Genomic DNA, 14,652 nt, shown 5'->3' with positions numbered 1-14,652 from the left:
TTGCGTCTCACAAGCCTCTGACAAACGGCTCAGATGCAGATGTTGGAAAATCTTTCTGCAGGTAGTGTGCAACTGCGAGGGACTGAGGGTTAGCTCAACTCTCCGAAGTATGTTGCTTTTGGACTAGGCGTTCAGCTAGCTTCTCTCGTATGGCACTTAGGATGTAGCACCTGGCTCATGCAGGGAACACTAGAAAATCGCTGGATTGAGCTTGGATGCCTAGTCTTGTGGGCCGGGACTTTCCACTTAGCTTTCACAACACTTCAGGCACGCATCGGGGCTAGGCCTGTTAGGAACGAGGTGTATCTCCAGGCAGGATGTGGGAGGGACAGCCCATAAGCTCAACTCTCGGAAGTGTGTATGCTTTGCAGGCAGATGTCTGCTAGACACTTTGATGGGAGCTAGGACCGAGCTACACTCTCATTGAACAAGGACGTTTGCAATGTCTGTATTGAGATCAGATACACTTGAGGAGAATCCTGTCACTTCCACAAGCTTTTCACACAACCTCTTCGGCACCTAAAATAAGGATGCTGGGACCTACATCTACGGGCAGTCAGGATGCGGGTGGGTCCTGCCCTGATCTCAGCTCGCACAAGTAAGCTCGCCTAAAAGCCAGCTTTCAAATAGCTGCGTTCCTCGGGCACAGAGAACGTAACAGTGTTCTAAGCCAGGAGGTACCTAGAATACAACTCCACTGCAGCTGGAGACACCTTCCTGGTCTGCTTATTCCACCTGCGTCTCACAAGACTCTGACAAACGGCTCAGATGCAGATGTTGGAAAATCTTTCTGCAGGTAGTGTGCAACTGCGAGGGACTGAGGGTTAGCTCAACTCTCCGAAGTAAGTTGCTTTTGGACTAGGCGTTCAGCTAGCTTCTCTCGTATGGCACTTAGGATGTAGCACCTGGCTCATGCAGGGAATACCTGGAAATCGCTGCATTGAGCTTGGATGCACTAGTCTTGTGGGCCGGGACTTTCCACTTAGCTCTGACAACACTTTAGGCACGCATCGGGGATAGGCATGTTAGGAACGCGGTGTACCTGCAGGCAGGATGTGGGAGGGACAGTCCATAAGCTCAGCTCTCGGAAGTGTGTATGCTTTGCAGGCAGATGTCTGCTAGACACTTTGATGGGAGCTAAGACCGAGCTACACTCTCATTGACAAGGACGTTTGCAATGTCTGTATTGAGATCAGATACACTTGAGGAGAATCCTGTCACTTCCACAAGCATTTCACACAATCTCTTTGGCACCTAACATAAGGATGCCTGACCTACGTCTACGGGCAGTCAGGATTCGGGAGGGTCCTGCTCTGACTTCAGCTCGCCAAAGGAAGCAGGCCTCCAAGCCAGCTTTCAAGTAGCTGCATTCTTAGGGCACTGAGAGCGTAGCAGTACTCTAAGCCAGGAGGTACCCAGAATACCCCTCCACTGCAGCTGGAGACACCCTCCAGGTCTGCTTATTCCACTTGCGTCTCACAAGCCTCTGACAAACGGCTCAGATGCAGATGTTGGAAAATCTTTCTGCAGGTAGTGTGCCACTGCGAGGGACTGAGGGTTAGCTCAACTCTCCGAAGTATGTTGCTTTTGGACTAGGCGTTCAGCTAGCTTCTCTCGTATGGCACTTAGGATGTAGCACCTGGTTCATACAGGGAATACTAGGAAATCACTGGATTGAGCTTGGATGCACTAGTCTTGTGGGCCGGGACTTTCCACTTAGCTCTCACAACACTCAGGCACGCATCGGGGCTAGGCCTGTTAGGAGCGTGGTGTAACTGCAGGCAGGATGAGGGAGGGACAGTCCATAAGCTCAACTCTCGGAAGTGTGTATGCTTTCCATGCAGATGTCTGCTAGACACTTTGATGGGAGCTAGGACGGAGCTACACTCCCATTGAACAAGGACGTTTGCAATGTCTGTATTGAGATCAGATACACTTGAGGAGAATCCTGTCACTTCCACATGCTATGCACAAAACCTCTTCCAGCACCAAACATAAGGATGCTAGGTCCTATGTCTACGGGCAGTCAGGATGCGGGTGGGTCCTGCCCTGACATCAGCTCGCAGAACGAAGCATGCCTCCAAGCAAGCTTTCAACTAGCTGCGTTCTTAAGGCACTGAGAACGTCGCAGTACTCTAAGCCAGGAGGTACCCAGAATACCCCTCCACTGCAGCTGGAGACACCCTCCAGGTATGCTTATTCCACCTGCGTCTCACAAGACTCTGACAAACGGCTGTGATGCAGATGTTGGAAAACCTTTCTGCAGGCAGTGTGCAACTGCGAGGGACTGAGGGTTAGCTCAACTCTCCGAAGTAAGTTGCTTTTGGACAAGGCGTTCAGCTAGCTTCTCTCGTATGGCACTTAGGATGTAGCACCTGGCTCATGCAGGGAACACTAGAAAATCGCTGGATTGAGCTTGGATGCCTAGTCTTGTGGGCCGGGACTTTCCACTTAGCTTTCACAACACTTCAGGCACGCATCGGGGCTAGGCCTGTTAGGAACGCGGTGTATCTCCGGGTAGGATGTGGGAGGGACAGTCCATAAGCTCAACTCTCGGAAGTGTGTATGCTTTGCAGGCAGATGTCTGCTAGACACTTTGATGGGAGCTAGGACCGAGCTACACTCTCATTGAACAAGGACGTTTGCAATGTCTGTATTGAGATCAGATACACTTGAGGAGAATCCTGTCACTTCCACAAGCTTTTCACACAACCTCTTCGGCACCTAAAATAAGGATGCTGGGACCTACATCTACGGGTAGTCAGGATGCGGGTGGGTCCTGCACTCATCTCAGCTCGCACAAGTAAGCTCGCCTAAAAGCCAGCTTTCAACTAGCTGTGTTCGTCGGGCACTGGGAACGTAACAGTGTTCTAAGCCAGGAGGTACCTAGAATACAACTCCACTGCAGCTGGAGACACCTTCCAGGTCTGCTTATTCCACCTGCGTCTCACAAGACTCTGACAAACGGCTGTGGTGCAGATGTTGGAAACTTTCTGCAGGCACTGTGCAACTGTGAGGGACTGAGGGTTAGCTCAACTCTCCAAAGTACGTTGATTTTGGACAAGGCGTTCAGCTAGCTTCTCTCGTATGGCACTTAGGATGTAGCACGTGGTTCATACAGGGAATACTAGGAAATCGCTGGTTTGAGCTTGGATGCACTAGTCTTGTGGGCCGTGAATTTCCACTTACCTCTCACAACACTTCAGGCACGCATCGGGGCTAGGCCTGTTAGGAGCGCGGTGTTCCTGCAGGCAGGATGTGAGAGGGACAGTCCATAAGCTCAACTCTGAGACGTCTGTATGGTTTGTAGCAGATGTCTGCTAGACACTTTGATGGGAGCTAGGACCGAGCTACACTCTCATTGAACAAGGACGTTTGCAATGTCTGTATTGAGATCAGATACACTTGAGGAGAATCCTGTCACTTCCACAAGATTTCCACACAACCTCTTCGGGACCTAAAATAAGGATGCTGGGACCTACATCTACGGGCAGTCAGGATGGGGGCGGGTCCTGCCCTGATCTCAGCTCGCACAAGTAAGCTCGCCTAAAAGCCAGCTTTCAACTAGCTGCGTTCCTCGGGCACTGAGAACGTAACAGTGTTCTAAGCCAGGAGGTACCTAGAATACAACTCCACTGCAGCTGGAGACACCCTCCAGGTCTGCTTATTCCACTTGCGTCTCACAAGCCTCTGACAAACGGCTCAGATGCAGATGTTGGAAAATCTTTCTGCAGGTAGTGTGCCACTGCGAGGGACTGAGGGTTAGCTCAACTCTCCGAAGTATGTTGCTTTTGGACTAGGCGTTCAGCTAGCTTCTCTCGTATGGCACTTAGGATGTAGCACCTGGTTCATACAGGGAATACTAGGAAATCACTGGATTGAGCTTGGATGCACTAGTCGTGTGGGCCGGGACTTTCCACTTAGCTCTGACAACACTTTAGGCACGCATCGGGGATAGGCATGTTAGGAACGCGGTGTACCTGCAGGCAGGATGTGGGAGGGACAGTCCATAAGCTCAGCTCTCGGAAGTGTGTATGCTTTGCAGGCAGATGTCTGCTAGACACTTTGATGGGAGCTAAGACCGAGCTACACTCTCATTGACAAGGACGTTTGCAATGTCTGTATTGAGATCAGATACACTTGAGGAGAATCCTGTCACTTCCACAAGCATTTCACACAATCTCTTTGGCACCTAACATAAGGATGCCTGACCTACGTCTACGGGCAGTCAGGATTCGGGAGTGTCCTGCTCTGACTTCAGCTCGCCAAAGGAAGCAGGCCTCCAAGCCAGCTTTCAAGTAGCTGCATTCTTAGGGCACTGAGAGCGTAGCAGTACTCTAAACCAGGAGGTACCCAGAATACCCCTCCACTGTAGCTGGAGACACCCTCCAGCTCTGCTTATTCCACTTGCGTCTCACAGGCCTCTGACAAATTGCTGAGGTGCAGATGTTGGAAACTTTCTGCAGGCACTGTGCAACTGTGAGGTACTGAGGGTGAGCTCAACTCTCCGAAGTAAGTTGCTTTTGGACAAGGCGTTCAGCTGGTTTCTCGCGTATGGCACTTAGGATGTAGCACCTGGCTCATGCAGGGAATACTAGGAAATCGCTGGATTGTGCTTGGATGCACTAGTCGTGTGGGCCGGGACTTTCCACTTAGGTCTGACAACACTTCAGGCACGCATCCGGGCTAGGCCTGTTAGGAGCGTGGTGTAACTGCAGGCAGGATGAGGGAGGGACAGTCCATAAGCTCAACTCTCGGAAGTGTGTATGCTTTCCATGCAGATGTCTGCTAGACACTTTGATGGGAGCTAGGACGGAGCTACACTCCCATTGAACAAGGACGTTTGCAATGTCTGTATTGAGATCAGATACACTTGAGGAGAATCCTGTCACTTCCACATGCTATGCACAAAACCTCTTCCAGCACCAAACATAAGGATGCTAGGTCCTATGTCTACGGGCAGTCAGGATGCGGGTGGGTCCTGCCCTGACATCAGCTCGCAGAACGAAGCATGCCTACAAGCAAGCTTTCAACTAGCTGTGTTCTTGGGGCACTGAGAACGTCGCAGTACTCTAAGCCAGGAGGTACCCAGAATACCCCTCCACTGCAGCTGGAGACACCCTCCAGGTATGCTTATTCCACCTGCGTCTCACAAGACTCTGACAAACGGCTGTGATGCAGATGTTGGAAAATCTTTCTGCAGGCAGTGTGCAACTGCGAGGGACTGAGGGTTAGCTCAACTCTCCGAAGTAAGTTGCTTTTGGACAAGGCGTTCAGCTAGCTTCTCTCGTATGGCACTTAGGATGTAGCACCTGGCTCATGCAGGGAACACTAGAAAATCGCTGGATTGAGCTTGGATGCCTAGTCTTGTGGGCCGGGACTTTCCACTTATCTTTCACAACACTTCAGGCACGCATCGGGGCTAGGCCTGTTAGGAACGCGGTGTATCTCCAGGCAGGATGTGGGAGGGACAGCCCATAAGCTCAACTCTCGGAAGTGTGTATGCTTTGCAGGCAGATGTCTGCTAGACACTTTGATGGGAGCTAGGACCGAGCTACACTCTCATTGAACAAGGACGTTTGCAATGTCTGTATTGAGATCAGATACACTTGAGGAGAATCCTGTCACTTCCACAAGCTTTTCACACAACCTCTTCGGCACCTAAAATAAGGATGCTGGGACCTACATCTACGGGCAGTCAGGATGCGGGTGGGTCCTGCCCTCATCTCAGCTCGCACAAGTAAGCTCGCCTAAAAGCCAGCTTTCAACTAGCTGTGTTCGTCGGGCACTGGGAACGTAACAGTGTTCTAAGCCAGGAGGTACCTAGAATACAACTCCACTGCAGCTGGAGACACCTTCCAGGTCTGCTAATTCCACCTGCGTCTCACAAGACTCTGACAAATGGCTGTGGTGCAGATGTTGGAAACTTTCTGCAGGCACTGTGCAACTGTGAGGGACTGAGGGTTAGCTCAACTCTCCAAGGTACGTTGATTTTGGACAAGGCGTTCAGCTAGCTTCTCTCGTATGGCACTTAGGATGTAGCACGTGGTTCATACAGGGAATACTAGGAAATCGCTGGATTGAGCTTAGAGGCACTAGTATTGTTGGCCGGGACTTTCCAGTTACCTCTCACAACACTTCAGTTACCCATCGAGCCTAGGCCTGTTAGGAGCGAGGAGTACCTGCAGGCAGGATGTGGGAGGGACAGGCCATAAGCTCAACTCTGAGACGTCTGTATGGTTTGTAGCAGATGTCTGCTAGACACTTTGATGGGAGCTAGGACCGAGCTACACTCTCATTGAACAAGGACGTTTGCAATGTCTGTATTGAGATCAGATACACTTGAGGAGAATCCTGTCACTTCCACAAGATTTTCACACAACCTCTTCGGGACCTAAAATAAGGATGCTGGGACCTACATCTACGGGCAGTCAGGATGGGGGCGGGTCCTGCCCTGATCTCAGCTCGCACAAGTAAGCTCGCCTAAAAGCCAGCTTTCAAATAGCTGCGTTCCTCGGGCACTGAGAACGTAACAGTGTTCTAAGCCAGGAGGTACCTAGAATACAACTCCACTGCAGCTGGAGACACCTTCCTGGTCTGCTTATTCCACCTGCGTCTCACAAGACTCTGACAAACGGCTCAGATGCAGATGTTGGAAAATCTTTCTGCAGGTAGTGTGCAACCGCGAGGGACTGAGGGTTAGCTCAAGTCTCCGAAGTAAGTTGCTTTTGGACTAGGCGTTCAGCTAGCTTCTCTCGTATGGCACTTAGGATGTAGCACCTGGCTCATGCAGGGAATACCTGGAAATCGCTGCATTGAGCTTGGATGCACTAGTCTTGTGGGCCGGGACTTTCCACTTAGCTCTGACAACACTTTAGGCACGCATCGGGGATAGGCATGTTAGGAACGCGGTGTACCTGCAGGCAGGATGTGGGAGGGACAGTCCATAAGCTCAGCTCTCGGAAGTGTGTATGCTTTGCAGGCAGATGTCTGCTAGACACTTTGATGGGAGCTAAGACCGAGCTACACTCTCATTGACAAGGACGTTTGCAATGTCTGTATTGAGATCAGATACACTTGAGGAGAATCCTGTCACTTCCACAAGCATTTCACACAATCTCTTTGGCACCTAACATAAGGATGCCTGACCTACGTCTACGGGCAGTCAGGATTCGGGAGGGTCCTGCTCTGACTTCAGCTCGCCAAAGGAAGCAGGCCTCCAAGCCAGCTTTCAAGTAGCTGCATTCTTAGGGCACTGAGAGCGTAGCAGTACTCTAAGCCAGGAGGTACCCAGAATACCCCTCCACTGTAGCTGGAGACACCCTCCAGCTCTGCTTATTCCACTTGCGTCTCACAGGCCTCTGACAAATTGCTGAGGTGCAGATGTTGGAAACTTTCTGCAGGCACTGTGCAACTGCGAGGTACTGAGGGTGAGCTCAACTCTCCGAAGTAAGTTGCTTTTGGACAAGGCGTTCAGCTGGTTTCTCTCGTATGGCACTTAGGATGTAGCACCTGGCTCATGCAGGGAATACTAGGAAATCGCTGGATTGTGCTTGGATGCACTAGTCGTGTGGGCCGGGACTTTCCACTTAGGTCTGACAACACTTCAGGCACGCATCCGGGCTAGGCCTGTTAGGAACTCGGTGTATCTGCAGGCAGGATGTGGGAGGGACAGTCCATAAGCTCAACTCTCAGAAGTGTGTATGCTTTGCAGGCAGATGTCTGCTAGACACTTTGATGGGAGCTGGGACCGAGCTACACTCCCATTGAACAAGGACGTTTGCAATGTCTGTATTGAGATCAGATACACTTGAGGAGAATCCTGTCACTTCCACATGCTATGCACAAAACCTCTTCCAGCACCAAACATAAGGATGCTAGGTCCTATGTCTACGGGCAGTCAGGATGCGGGTGGGTCCTGCCCTGACATCAGCTCGCAGAACGAAGCATGCCTACAAGCAAGCTTTCAACTAGCTGCGTTCTTAAGGCACTGAGAACGTCGCAGTACTCTAAGCCAGGAGGTACCCAGAATACCCCTCCACTGCAGCTGGAGACACCCTCCAGGTATGCTTATTCCACCTGCGTCTCACAAGACTCTGACAAACGGCTGTGATGCAGATGTTGGAAAACCTTTCTGCAGGCAGTGTGCAACTGCGAGGGACTGAGGGTTAGCTCAACTCTCCGAAGTAAGTTGCTTTTGGACAAGGCGTTCAGCTAGCTTCTCTCGTATGGCACTTAGGATGTAGCACCTGGCTCATGCAGGGAACACTAGAAAATCGCTGGATTGAGCTTGGATGCCTAGTCTTGTGGGGCGGGACTTTCCACTTAGCTTTCACAACACTTCAGGCACGCATCGGGGCTAGGCCTGTTAGGAACGCGGTGTATCTCCAGGTAGGATGTGGGAGGGACAGTCCATAAGCTCAACTCTGAGACGTCTGTATGGTTTGTAGCAGATGTCTGCTAGACACTTTGATGGGAGCTAGGACCGAGCTACACTCTCATTGAACAAGGACGTTTGCAATGTCTGTATTGAGATCAGATACACTTGAGGAGAATCCTGTCACTTCCACAAGCTTTTCACACAACCTCTTCGGCACCTAAAATAAGGATGCTGGGACCTACATCTACGGGTAGTCAGGATGCGGGTGGGTCCTGCCCTCATCTCAGCTCGCACAAGTAAGCTCGCCTAAAAGCCAGCTTTCAACTAGCTGTGTTCGTCGGGCACTGGGAACGTAACAGTGTTCTAAGCCAGGAGGTACCTAGAATACAACTCCACTGCAGCTGGAGACACCTTCCAGGTCTGCTTATTCCACCTGCGTCTCACAAGACTCTGACAAACGGCTGTGGTGCAGATGTTGGAAACTTTCTGCAGGCACTGTGCAACTGTGAGGGACTGAGGGTTAGCTCAACTCTCCAAAGTACGTTGATTTTGGACAAGGCGTTCAGCTAGCTTCTCTCGTATGGCACTTAGGATGTAGCACGTGGTTCATACAGGGAATACTAGGAAATCGCTGGTTTGAGCTTGGATGCACTAGTCTTGTGGGCCGTGAATTTCCACTTACCTCTCACAACACTTCAGGCACGCATCGGGGCTAGGCCTGTTAGGAGCGCGGTGTTCCTGCAGGCAGGATGTGAGAGGGACAGTCCATAAGCTCAACTCTGAGACGTCTGTATGGTTTGTAGCAGATGTCTGCTAGACACTTTGATGGGAGCTAGGACCGAGCTACACTCTCATTGAACAAGGACGTTTGCAATGTCTGTATTGAGATCAGATACACTTGAGGAGAATCCTGTCACTTCCACAAGATTTTCACACAACCTCTTCGGGACCTAAAATAAGGATGCTGGGACCTACATCTACGGGCAGTCAGGATGGGGGCGGGTCCTGCCCTGATCTCAGCTCGCACAAGTAAGCTCGCCTAAAAGCCAGCTTTCAACTAGCTGCGTTCCTCGGGCACTGAGAACGTAACAGTGTTCTAAGCCAGGAGGTACCTAGAATACAACTCCACTGCAGCTGGAGACACCCTCCAGGTCTGCTTATTCCACTTGCGTCTCACAAGCCTCTGACAAACGGCTCAGATGCAGATGTTGGAAAATCTTTCTGCAGGTAGTGTGCCACTGCGAGGGACTGAGGGTTAGCTCAACTCTCCGAAGTATGTTGCTTTTGGACTAGGCGTTCAGCTCGCTTCTCTCGTATGGCACTTAGGATGTAGCACCTGGTTCATACAGGGAATACTAGGAAATCACTGGATTGAGCTTGGATGCACTAGTCTTGTGGGCCGGGACTTTCCACTTAGCTCTCACAACACTCAGGCACGCATCGGGGCTAGGCCTGTTAGGAGCGTGGTGTAACTGCAGGCAGGATGAGGGAGGGACAGTCCATAAGCTCAACTCTCGGAAGTGTGTATGCTTTCCATGCAGATGTCTGCTAGACACTTTGATGGGAGCTAGGACGGAGCTACACTCCCATTGAACAAGGACGTTTGCAATGTCTGTATTGAGATCAGATACACTTGAGGAGAATCCTGTCACTTCCACATGCTATGCACAAAACCTCTTCCAGCACCAAACATAAGGATGCTAGGTCCTATGTCTACGGGCAGTCAGGATGCGGGTGGGTCCTGCCCTGACATCAGCTCGCAGAACGAAGCATGCCTACAAGCAAGCTTTCAACTAGCTGTGTTCTTAGGGCACTGAGAACGTCGCAGTACTCTAAGCCAGGAGGTACCCAGAATACCCCTCCACTGCAGCTGGAGACACCCTCCAGGTATGCTTATTCCACCTGCGTCTCACAAGACTCTGACAAACGGCTGTGATGCAGATGTTGGAAAATCTTTCTGCAGGCAGTGTGCAACTGCGAGGGACTGAGGGTTAGCTCAACTCTCCGAAGTAAGTTGCTTTTGGACAAGGCGTTCAGCTAGCTTCTCTCGTATGGCACTTAGGATGTAGCACCTGGCTCATGCAGGGAACACTAGAAAATCGCTGGATTGAGCTTGGATGCCTAGTCTTGTGGGCCGGGACTTTCCACTTATCTTTCACAACACTTCAGGCACGCATCGGGGCTAGGCCTGTTAGGAACGCGGTGTATCTCCAGGCAGGATGTGGGAGGGACAGCCCATAAGCTCAACTCTCGGAAGTGTGTATGCTTTGCAGGCAGATGTCTGCTAGACACTTTGATGGGAGCTAGGACCGAGCTACACTCTCATTGAACAAGGACGTTTGCAATGTCTGTATTGAGATCAGATACACTTGAGGAGAATCCTGTCACTTCCACAAGCTTTTCACACAACCTCTTCGGCACCTAAAATAAGGATGCTGGGACCTACATCTACGGGCAGTCAGGATGCGGGTGGGTCCTGCCCTCATCTCAGCTCGCACAAGTAAGCTCGCCTAAAAGCCAGCTTTCAACTAGCTGTGTTCGTCGGGCACTGGGAACGTAACAGTGTTCTAAGCCAGGAGGTACCTAGAATACAACTCCACTGCAGCTGGAGACACCTTCCAGGTCTGCTTATTCCACCTGCGTCTCACAAGACTCTGACAAACGGCTGTGGTGCAGATGTTGGAAACTTTCTGCAGGCACTGTGCAACTGTGAGGGACTGAGGGTTAGCTCAACTCTCCAAAGTACGTTGATTTTGGACAAGGCGTTCAGCTAGCTTCTCTCGTATGGCACTTAGGATGTAGCACGTGGTTCATACAGGGAATACTAGGAAATCGCTGGTTTGAGCTTGGATGCACTAGTCTTGTGGGCCGTGAATTTCCACTTACCTCTCACAACACTTCAGGCACGCATCGGGGCTAGGCCTGTTAGGAGCGCGGTGTTCCTGCAGGCAGGATGTGAGAGGGACAGTCCATAAGCTCAACTCTGAGACGTCTGTATGGTTTGTAGCAGATGTCTGCTAGACACTTTGATGGGAGCTAGGACCGAGCTACACTCTCATTGAACAAGGACGTTTGCAATGTCTGTATTGAGATCAGATACACTTGAGGAGAATCCTGTCACTTCCACAAGATTTTCACACAACCTCTTCGGGACCTAAAATAAGATTGCTGGGACCTACATCTATGGGCAGTCAGGATGGGGGCGGGTCCTGCCCTGATCTCAGCTCGCACAAGTAAGCTCGCCTAAAAGCCAGCTTTCAACTAGCTGCGTTCCTCGGGCACTGAGAACGTAACAGTGTTCTAAGCCAGGAGGTACCTAGAATACAACTCCACTGCAGCTGGAGACACCTTCCTGGTCTGCTTATTCCACCTGCGTCTCACAAGACTCTGACAAACGGCTCAGATGCAGATGTTGGAAAATCTTTCTGCAGGTAGTGTGCAACCGCGAGGGACTGAGGGTTAGCTCAACTCTCCGAAGTAAGTTGCTTTTGGACTAGGCGTTCAGCTAGCTTCTCTCGTATGGCACTTAGGATGTAGCACCTGGCTCATGCAGGGAATACCCGGAAATCGCTGCATTGAGCTTGGATGCACTAGTCTTGTGGGCCGGGACTTTCCACTTAGCTCTGACAACACTTCAGGCACGCATCGGGGATAGGCATGTTAGGAACTCGGTGTACCTGCAGGCAGGATGTGGGAGGGACAGTCCATAAGCTCAGCTCTCGGAAGTGTGTATGCTTTGCAGGCAGATGTCTGCTAGACACTTTGATGGGAGCTAAGACCGAGCTACACTCTCATTGACAAGGACGTTTGCAATGTCTGTATTGAGATCAGATACACTTGAGGAGAATCCTGTCACTTCCACAAGCATTTCACACAATCTCTTTGGCACCTAACATAAGGATGCCTGACCTACGTCTACGGGCAGTCAGGATTCGGGAGGGTCCTGCTCTGACTTCAGCTCGCCAAAGGAAGCAGGCCTCCAAGCCAGCTTTCAAGTAGCTGCATTCTTAGGGCACTGAGAGCGTAGCAGTACTCTAAGCCAGGAGGTACCCAGAATACCCCTCCACTGTAGCTGGAGACACCCTCCAGCTCTGCTTATTCCACTTGCGTCTCACAGGCCTCTGACAAATTGCTGAGGTGCAGATGTTGGAAACTTTCTGCAGGCACTGTGCAACTGCGAGGTACTGAGGGTAAGCTCAACTCTCCGAAGTAAGTTGCTTTTGGACAAGGCGTTCAGCTGGTTTCTCTCGTATGGCACTTAGGATGTAGCACCTGGCTCATGCAGGGAATACTAGGAAATCGCTGGATTGTGCTTGGATGCACTAGTCTTGTGGGCCGGGACTTTCCACTTAGCTCTCACAACACTTCAGGCACGCATCGGGGCTAGGCCTGTTAGGAACTCGGTGTATCTGCAGGCAGGATGTGGGAGGGACAGTCCATAAGCTCAACTCTCGGAAGTGTGTATGCTTTGCAGGCAGATGTCTGCTAGACACTTTGATAGGAGCTGGGACCGAGCTACACTCCCATTGAACAAGGACGTTTGCAATGTCTGTATTGAGATCAGATACACTTGAGGAGAATCCTGTCACTTCCACATGCTATGCACAAAACCTCTTCCAGCACCAAACATAAGGATGCTAGGTCCTATGTCTACGGGCAGTCAGGATGCGGGTGGGTCCTGCCCTGACATCAGCTCGCAGAACGAAGCATGCCTACAAGCAAGCTTTCAACTAGCTGCGTTCTTAGGGCACTGAGAACGTCGCAGTACTATAAGCCAGGAGGTACCCAGAATACCCCTCCACTGCAGCTGGAGACACCCTCCAGGTATGCTTATTCCACCTGCGTCTCACAAGACTCTGACAAACGGCTGTGATGCAGATGTTGGAAAATCTTTCTGCAGGCAGTGTGCAACTGCGAGGGACTGAGGGTTAGCTCAACTCTCCGAAGTAAGTTGCTTTTGGACAAGGCGTTCAGCTAGCTTCTCTCGTATGGCACTTAGGATGTAGCACCTGGCTCATGCAGGGAACACTAGAAAATCGCTGGATTGAGCTTGGATGCCTAGTCTTGTGGGCCGGCACTTTCCACTTAGCTTTCACAACACTTCAGGCACGCATCGGGGCTAGGCCTGTTAGGAACGCGGTGTATCTCCAGGCAGGATGTGGGAGGGACAGCCCATAAGCTCAACTCTCGGAAGTGTGTATGCTTTGCAGGCAGATGTCTGCTAGACACTTTGATGGGAGCTAGGACCGAGCTACACTCTCATTGAACAAGGACGTTTGCAATGTCTGTATTGAGATCAGATACACTTGAGGAGAATCCTGTCACTTCCACAAGCTTTTCACACAACCTCTTCGGCACCTAAAATAAGGATGCTGGGACCTACATCTACGGGCAGTCAGGATGCGGGTGGGTCCTGCCCTCATCTCAGCTCGCACAAGTAAGCTCGCCTAAAAGCCAGCTTTCAACTAGCTGTGTTCGTCGGGCACTGGGAACGTAACAGTGTTCTAAGCCAGGAGGTACCTAGAATACAACTCCACTGCAGCTGGAGACACCTTCCAGGTCTGCTTATTCCACCTGCGTCTCACAAGACTCTGACAAACGGCTGTGGTGCAGATGTTGGAAACTTTCTGCAGGCACTGTGCAACTGTGAGGGACTGAGGGTTAGCTCAACTCTCCAAGGTACGTTGATTTTGGACAAGGCGTTCAGCTAGCTTCTCTCGTATGGCACTTAGGATGTAGCACGTGGTTCATACAGGGAATACTAGGAAATCGCTGGTTTGAGCTTGGATGCACTAGTCTTGTGGGCCGTGAATTTCCACTTACCTCTCACAACACTTCAGGCACGCATCGGGGCTAGGCCTGTTAGGAGCGCGGTGTTCCTGCAGGCAGGATGTGAGAGGGACAGTCCATAAGCTCAACTCTGAGACGTCTGTATGGTTTGTAGCAGATGTCTGCTAGACACTTTGATGGGAGCTAGGACCGAGCTACACTCTCATTGAACAAGGACGTTTGCAATGTCTGTATTGAGATCAGATACACTTGAGGAGAATCCTGTCACTTCCACAAGATTTTCACACAACCTCTTCGGGACCTAAAATAAGATTGCTGGGACCTACATCTACGGGCAGTCAGGATGGGGGCGGGTCCTGCCCTGATCTCAGCTCGCACAAGTAAGCTCGCCTAAAAGCCAGCTTTCAACTAGCTGCGTTCCTCGGGCACGGAGAACGTAACAGTGTTCTAAGCCAGGAGGTACCTAGAATACAACTCCACTG

This window comes from Vulpes vulpes, chromosome 16 (assembly GCF_048418805.1).
Source record: "Vulpes vulpes isolate BD-2025 chromosome 16, VulVul3, whole genome shotgun sequence".
Taxonomy (NCBI): domain Eukaryota; kingdom Metazoa; phylum Chordata; class Mammalia; order Carnivora; family Canidae; genus Vulpes; species Vulpes vulpes.
This window is presented reverse-complemented; position numbering follows the sequence as displayed.